The sequence below is a fragment of the Equus asinus genome, chromosome 8 (assembly GCF_041296235.1).
Source record: "Equus asinus isolate D_3611 breed Donkey chromosome 8, EquAss-T2T_v2, whole genome shotgun sequence".
In the NCBI taxonomy this organism is placed as follows: domain Eukaryota; kingdom Metazoa; phylum Chordata; class Mammalia; order Perissodactyla; family Equidae; genus Equus; species Equus asinus.
The window spans coordinates 92,848,461-92,856,293 of record NC_091797.1 but is presented as its reverse complement, the minus strand read 5'-3'; the positions used below and the strand labels follow the sequence as shown (position 1 = coordinate 92,856,293).

At 51.7% G+C, this 7,833-nt stretch overlaps 1 long non-coding RNA gene across 1 annotated transcript; it reads left to right on the top strand.

The window, feature by feature from the left end:
• Window positions 1-1,095: 1,095 nt before the first annotated feature.
• LOC106827070 (uncharacterized) lies at window positions 1,096-5,930 on the top strand. Its single transcript, XR_011505440.1, has 5 exons — window positions 1,096-1,171; window positions 2,241-2,482; window positions 3,058-3,243; window positions 4,484-4,646; window positions 5,678-5,930. It is a non-coding gene; the product is annotated as an uncharacterized lncRNA (long non-coding RNA).
• Window positions 5,931-7,833: the final 1,903 nt, after the last annotated feature.

The window sequence follows — 7,833 nt, the reverse complement described above, 5'->3', positions numbered from 1 at the left end:
GGGACTTGCTAACACCAACCCAAGTCTCATGTCCTCTTTCTTTTTCCCTCATTGCGCCGACGCCGTCCATCCCTCAGGAACCTGGACTCAGCCGGGGCAGGACTCCAGCACTCTTAATTCCTGGACTTTACAGTCTTGGCTTTTCTGGATTGGAAATTGGGTTTCCATGGCAATTGGAGCAAATACCATAGATGCCCTGATACTGCTGGAGCAATGCAGCGACTGTAGAGTGTGGAGAAGAAAGTTCTACTTCACATGTTGTGCAAAGGACTGAGCAAGTGTTTCCATTTTGAAAATGTGGTAGGGGTTGCCTATTGAGCAGCAGCGGTGTGACTTTATGTCTCTGCTGTATTCCTCCCCAGTGGTCCCCCAGGGCTGAAAATGTACACCTCTTGACATATGACTTATTCCTTTTAAAGACAGAGAATGACTCTCTGGCGCTGCGGGGGCGGGAGTGGGGTTGGGGGGCGGTTACCAGTGAAATCACCACCACCACTACCAAAATAATACCAGCTGTCATTCAGATCTTTCCTGAGCCTGATCCTGGCTGGTCTCTTGGGACTAGGGCACTAGCCCCTCGTCCAGCATCCGCTCTGGGATCTGTGGATCCCTGAGTTCTGGAAAGTCCAACCTGCCAAGCTGGGGGTCTGCAAGGTTAGCCCTGGCTGCCCTGGGCACCAGTAGGGGTGCAGGTTCAGAGCCGAGGGCACAAGTAGGGTGCTGAATGCTGAGGCCGACCCTTGTAGATTCCGCGGTGGGCGAGGCTGCCCCTGTCTCCCTCTCCAAGAAGCCGACCACGAAGAGTCTGGGGGTAGCAGAGAGGGGAGACCAGGAGGGAATAGCAGTGGGGGCTGCAGGGCACGCTGGGGTTAGCACTGACCGCTGGTGAAGAGGGACCTGGGGCCGCTTCTGGGGGCGACAAACGGCGGCGGTGGAGGGGTGGTGCCAAGGGTGGCGGCGGGTGGGCTGGTGGCATTCACCGAGGATCAGCAGCACGATCCCGAGGGCCCGCCGCGCCTAGCAGGCCGGCCACAGGTGACGCCCGGAGGCTGCTGTCGGCCCTGGCCCCGCCCCGCGGCCAGGTTCGCGCGGGCCCCGCCCTCGCCCCGCCTCCTGAGGTTCGGTGCGCCGGGCCACGGCTGTCTTAAGACGCCGGGAGCTGTGGCTCCAGGTGAGTCAGCGGCGGTTGGCGGGCGGCGGGGGGTTGGGGCCCGGGGCGGGAGGGCTGCTGAGGACGCGAAGGGTGGCGGCGGGGAGGCCGATGCCGGGGGCGCCGCGGGGTGTGAAGGTCGGGCGCTCCCGCGAGGACCCCCATTCTCCACGCAGCTCGTCCCCACCCGGGTACCTCGGACCCAGGCCTTGCTGGAGCTGGCCCGCCGCAGACCGTTAGCCGGCGTGGTGTCCCCACCCTTAGACCCTAGGAGGATTCGGGGCAAGCGGCTTCGGGGTGGGGCTGGGTTCTGCCAGGAGTAGTCTCTCCAGGGCTGGGCCTGAGGGGTGACCTGGGGCCGACTGCAGCGCAGGGGGTGCCAGGATCCTAGAAGATGCTGCGCACCCTGAATTAACCGAGGTGCTTATGAAGTTCTCCCAGAACCAGCTAGAACCCCTGGGGCTTCTCTCGGGATGTGAATGCCACAGGTGGGAGCTGGGGTAAGGCGCGGCCTCAGGATGAGAGACACCGCCCTCCAGCGCTGCTTCCCCTTCAGAGGGTGGAGCACCCCCGCGGTGTGCGCTTAGAAAGTCCCGGGACCCTCAGGGCCTCCAGTCCCCCGACACACACACAGTCCCCCGGCCATCCAGATGAGGGTGCCCCCTGGACCCTGCTTTCTGCACTGCTTCCCCTTAAATTTGCTGAGGAGGAAAAAAAAAGCAAACAGATTCTCCAGGGAGGAGAAACCTCGAGTCTAATGAGTGTTTAGACTTGTTCTTGAGAAATCCTTTATCATATTTTTCCTGGCAAGCACTGATGGAAGGAGAGAAGGCCCCTAGGGTTCGGGCAGGTGCGATTCAGGGAGAGCAGTGTGGGGTAGGGCATTAACTCCACCTCTAGTTGAGGCCCGCTCTGCACAGGTTGTTGGCTAACTCTGGGGGGTGGGGTAGTGATTTAACCCATCTTGCTAAGACCTCCTGGAGGGGAAACAGATTGTGCATCTCCTGATGTCCCTGCACCTCCCCCTCGCCCCCCCATTGCTGGGTTCTCTGAAGCCTGGACCCTGACTGCTGGTCTGTGTTGCCCCCAGGCCCACCCTGCGTGACTTCTTCTGTGGAGGTGCTGGATCAGGCCAGGCCCTCAGGTGTCTTCATGGCCTCACAAACCCAATGCTGCCCCCTGTGGCTGTGCAGAGGAGGCTGCCCATCCTGGCCTGGCTGCCCGACTCCTCCCTTCAGTGGCTGAAGATGGACTTCATCCTCAGGCTCTGTCAGGCTCCAGGTCATCTCCCAGGCACTGGCCTGTGCTGAGGTGGCCTGACTCCCACCCCAGGTGAGATGTCTGCCCCTGCTGCTGGCTGCATCCCCTCCCCAGGCCCTGACCCCTCTCTGGGCCTCAGCGACTACCCAGAAGCAGAGTAGAAATTCACAGTATCCCCTCCAGACAGTGGGGCACCCAGGGATCCAGCCCCAAGGGAACCAGGAAGACTTGGTTTACAATCGAGAGCATGTGACTGCCTTTGGGTGGACACAGACCCCTGTAACTACTCTTGTCATACTTGTCACACTCATGCACTAGGCTAGTTCTGGATTGTGTGATGGGGCCACCAGGGTGACTCACTGTAACCCTAAGAACACTTCCTCAGACCCACACAGAAGCACACAGGTCTTTGTTCTCCCACAGGTAGCACCTCAGGCCCCTGTGGGTGTGGGTAGAAAAGAGGTCCCCTGATCATAGCAGGTCACACCCATGGATAACAGAGGGTGAGCAGTTACCCTGCCTGTGTGCGCTGGTGTGGTCACAGTACACAGTGGACACACAGACCCCTGTGCTCAGACGTCTACATCAGGGACACCAAAGGCATGCTGCCTGCCTCCTGGGTGCTCATCACTCTCTCTCCCCGACAGTACAACCTCTACTCTGCCTTCACGGGTGCTTCATGTATTTCTTCCTGGTCGCCTCCTGGCATGTGACTGGGTCCCACGGCCATCATGTCCCTCCTGGTCTCCTACGCTTCCCATGAGCCCCACTGTGCTGAGCTGCTGCCTTCCTGTGGGGCTGCGTGCAGTTAGCCGTGGGGTTCCTGTGCTTGGGTGAGTCTCTCGGGCCTTCCTGCTGTGGGGGAGGTGGGCTGCACTTCTGCTCTTCGTGGGGTTCCCAGGCCCCTGCCTCCTGGGGATGCTCCTGCTGTTAGCATTTCCTTCTTTGCATACCAAGTGCTGTGTGTGTGTGTGTGTGTGTGTGTGTGTGTTGTGAGGGGCATGCCCTCAGCCCTCCCCTATCCTGCTTAGATGCCAGGACACTTGGAGAAATGCCCAGAGCCTCAGAACCTAGCATGCCTTTCCTGCTCTCCAAACCAGCCCAAACAGAGCGTGTCACCACCAGTCCTTAGCCCCAGTCCCACCCACACGACTTCTCCCAGCCCACATCCACCCATGTCCTCTGGAACCAGACAGAGCTGTGACCAACTCAGTATTCCCTCTTGGCTGCCCAGGGTTCCTGCTGGACTTCATCTCCTGCCCCATCATTAAAGGTTTCACCTCCACTGCTACCGTCACTATGGGCTTTAGGCAGATCAAGGTGGGCATCCTAGTTGACATCGGGGTACCCGCAAGGTAGCAGGACCAAGGCCGGGTCCTGATAGGTGTGGGCCAGTTGACATCTTGCTGTTCCAGAGCTCAAAGCACGTGGTGCTCACATGGGTCTCCGTGAATAAAATGACCCTTCAGGGGAGATGTTGGGTGACGGTCAGATTCTACAACAGGTAATTTGAGGGACTGGTAGTGACAGCCCTGCTCTGGGTGGAGTTTTCCCGCCACTGCGCTTGGTTCCCTCACACAGTGGTTCTGCTCTGCTGCCTCTGCTACACAGTCAGCCGGCAGCCTTCACAGCTCATGAGTGTCCTGCCAAAATTTCCACAAGCAGATGCTTCCCCCATGCTCATTTAGCTAGATGATTTCATTTTTTTTTTCCAGTTTCTGTTGACTATGTTTCAAATGCCCTGCTTCTTTATATTTCTATTTAAACCTCTATGAGAAGCTCTAGATCAGTGATCACTGGTTATCCGAGGCCATCATGGTTTCTCCCTTCCCTGGGTCTGACGTTCCCGGGTGGCAGGAGCTGTCTTGCTCCCGACCATGGCCGCCCAGCACTGTGCTTGGTATGAAGCAGGTCAGTGCTCAGGTGGGTGGGCAGAATGGACCCCAGCTGCCTTGGACAGATGAAGCCGTGGGACCCCTGGTGGCAGATGCAGGGCCATACCCCTGCCCTGTGACCCAGTGTGCCCACTGGGGCACTCCAAGACCTGGTTCCCACAGCCAGGCTCTGTTCCAGGCTGGCCCGTGCAGTCTTCCCTGATGGAGGGCAGTGACCAGATCAAGGCCAGGAGGAGGCGTGTGTGTGAGAATCCAGCAGCTGACACTTCTTCCCTCTCACTCTGTGCTGGGGCTGGATTCAACAGTTTCTCCGTGTTGAATTCTCACCACACCCCTGGGAGGTAAGTTTCTCATCATCTCCATTTAGAGAGGAGGAAACCCCTCAGAAAGGTGGAGGTGAATGTGATTTCTATGTTGTGTACACACACATGTCAGGGGCAGCTTGGCAAATGCTGTTCTGTGGGATGGTCTGTCCTTTATTGTGGAAACAACATCCTTCCTTTTTAGTGTCAAGGATGTTCCTCGATAGGGTCATAATGTTCATAGAGGGTCCCTTCTTTATGCATTTGTACTTGGTGATCCTAGGCTCCCAAAGTCCTTAAAACCTTGACTAGGTCATGACAGCCACCTCAGAGCCCCTAGGCTGGGCTGGGGTGGGGTCCTCCTGACCTGCCCAGGACAGAAGTAGGGGAGGCAGAAGTTGGAGATGTCCCCTGCTTAAGTAGCCGGGACTTCTGTGGCACCAGCACCTCTGCCACCTTGGCCCTGGTGAGCAGTGTGAACCCAGGGGAGTGTATTGTGGTTGGTGATGGCCATGTGAACTGAAGAGGGCGACAAAGGTTTACATCAAGAAGAGGTACACACCTTTTTGACAAATCCGAAATGCCTTTGTATTTTTTTTTGATCACTCATGAAAGGTACCTTAAAGCCTGATGAATTTTAATAGAGGCAAGCCCTGAAATATCACCTCACGCTGTGTTGAATTTTTCATGATCCTTCGTTACTTCGCCTGCTGGTTGTGCTGATCCACATTTATGTCTTTTGTAGAGAGTCAACATACAGCATTTTCAAAACACTGGTGGTCAAAGTGTGAGGACGGGCAGGGCAGAGGCGCCTACACAGGAGGCCGAGAACCAGAGGTCGGATAGGAGGTAGAAAATCCAGGGGAATGAGGTGTCACTGAAGCAAGTAGGTGTGAAGAAAGAATTGGTGAAGGGTCACAAGTCAGAGGTCAACTGAAAGAGTGGGAGGTTTCTGCTGGATCGAGCAGTCAGGTGTGTTCCAGTGAAATGGTAAGGGCAAAACCAGATCACGTGGCTTAAATGAGAGACCCCAACGTGTGAAAAACAAACCACTGTTGGATTCTTTCCAGTTTTATCCTGACAGCATCTGTTACTTCTGGAATCCACTCCAACCACGCGGAGGAGAGTCCCTCCAACGCCTATGAAGTGGAATCTTCAGAAACGTTTAGTTTTAAAACTGGGAATCTGGAAGATTCATTTCTTCATGACTGCAAAATATTTATTAATAGTTTTTCACAAACCGATGCTTTGGAAAGAGATATTGTTAATTGGGCTGTTTGGCTTTCAATGTCATCTTTGGGGGTGGAGCAATACTAAATGTGGGTCCACTTTCATATTCAGGGTGCAGATCCATGTGATCCAAACTCTTATACTTGTTTTCCATTTGATGACTTCCTTGCGTTCCCCTCCCCCTGAATGATGGTCATTCTTTCCTGACACTTGTGAATATGTTTTTTTCAAACTTTAGGTGCCTTTTTTTTTTTAAAGGTATGCTTTTTGGTGAGGAAGATTGGCCCTGAGCTGACATCTGTTGCCAGTCTTCCTCTTTTTGTCTCCCCAAAGCCCCAGTACATAGTTGTATATCATAGTTCTAGTCCTTCTTGGTCTTCTATGTGGGACGCCGCCACAGCATGGCTTGATGAGCGGTGTGTTGGTCCACGCCCAGGATCCAAACCAGCGAACCCCAGGCCATGGAAGTGGAGCGTATGAACTTAACCACTCAGCCACAGGGCTGGCCCCACCTTTTTTCTCTTTTTAATTAAAGTGTGGAAATTCCCATGAATATTTCAGGATGTTCTAGTACCTAGAAGGTTAACTAACAGAATCCCTCTGCATTTTCATTGCCCTAGTTCAAATCCTTTCAAGTGAGTGAACAAGATTCTGTCCTCCCTTCTGGAGATTACTTTCTACTTTAAGGATGAACAATGCAGTTTTTTAATCATCATAACAGCTTTAGTGAGATATGGTTCACATACAATACAAGTCATACCTTAAGGTGTGCAATTCAGTATTTTTTTTTATTATTATATTTACAGAATTGTGCAACATCACCACAGTCAATTTTAGGAGCTTTCCATCATCCCTCCAAAAGAAACGTCTTCCTTATTACGAGACAGTCCTATTTCCCCTAACTCCTAAGGTGGAGGCAAACACAAATTCACTTTCTGCTTCTATGGGCTAGCCTATTTTGAACATTCCCTGTAAATGGAATCATACAATGTGTCCTTTTGTGTCTGGCTTCTTTCACTGAGCATAGTGGTTTCAAAGGTCCATCCATGTTGCAGCATGTGTCAGCACTTCATTTCTTTTTGATTGCCGAATAATATTCCATTGATGGCTGTGGCACAGTGTATTTCTCCATTCTTCAGTTGATGGGTATTTGGGTTGTTTCCACTTCTTGGCTCTTATGAATATTGCTGCTATGAACATTCATGTACAATTTTTGTGTGGACACGTGCTTTCATTTCGTTTGGGTGTACACCTGGGAGTGGAATTTTTGGGTCATGTGGTAACTGTTTCACTATTTGAATATCTGCAAGACATTTTTCTAAAGTTACTGCACCATTTTACATTCCTGCCAGCAGTGTGTGAGGGTTCCGGCTTCTCCACATCCTCACCAACACTTACCGTCTGTCTTTTTTAGTATAGCCATCCTATGGGTGGGAAATGATATCTCATTGTGGTTTTGATTTGTACTTCTCTGGTGGCTAATGATGTTGACATTTTTTCCTGTGTTTAATGGCTATTTGTATATCTTCTTTGGAGAAATGTCTATACAGCTTATTTGCCCATTTTTTATGTGGGTTATTTGTCCTTTTATAGCTAAATTTTTATAGTTATTTCTGTATTCTAGATATATTTCTTTCTGATATATGAGTTGCAAATTTTTCTCTATATTGTAGATTATCTTTTCACATTCTTAATGGTGTCCTTTGAATCCCAAAAGTTTGCATTTTAATGATGTCTAATTTATGCATAATAGAGTCTTACTATTTGGAAATGATTTAGACACTAAATCATATCCTCATTAACATTTTGGTTATATTTTGGCCAACATTTTAATATTTTGGCCAAATGTGAAAGGTGTAGAGAAAGAATTGAGTTAGTTCATTTCAAGATTTGCTATAAATCCAAAAGAATTCATCAGGGAAGATATTCCCGTGTTCAAATATTTCTTTATTATTCTTTGAATGTTCAGGGGATCGGTAATCATAGCCTCTCTCTC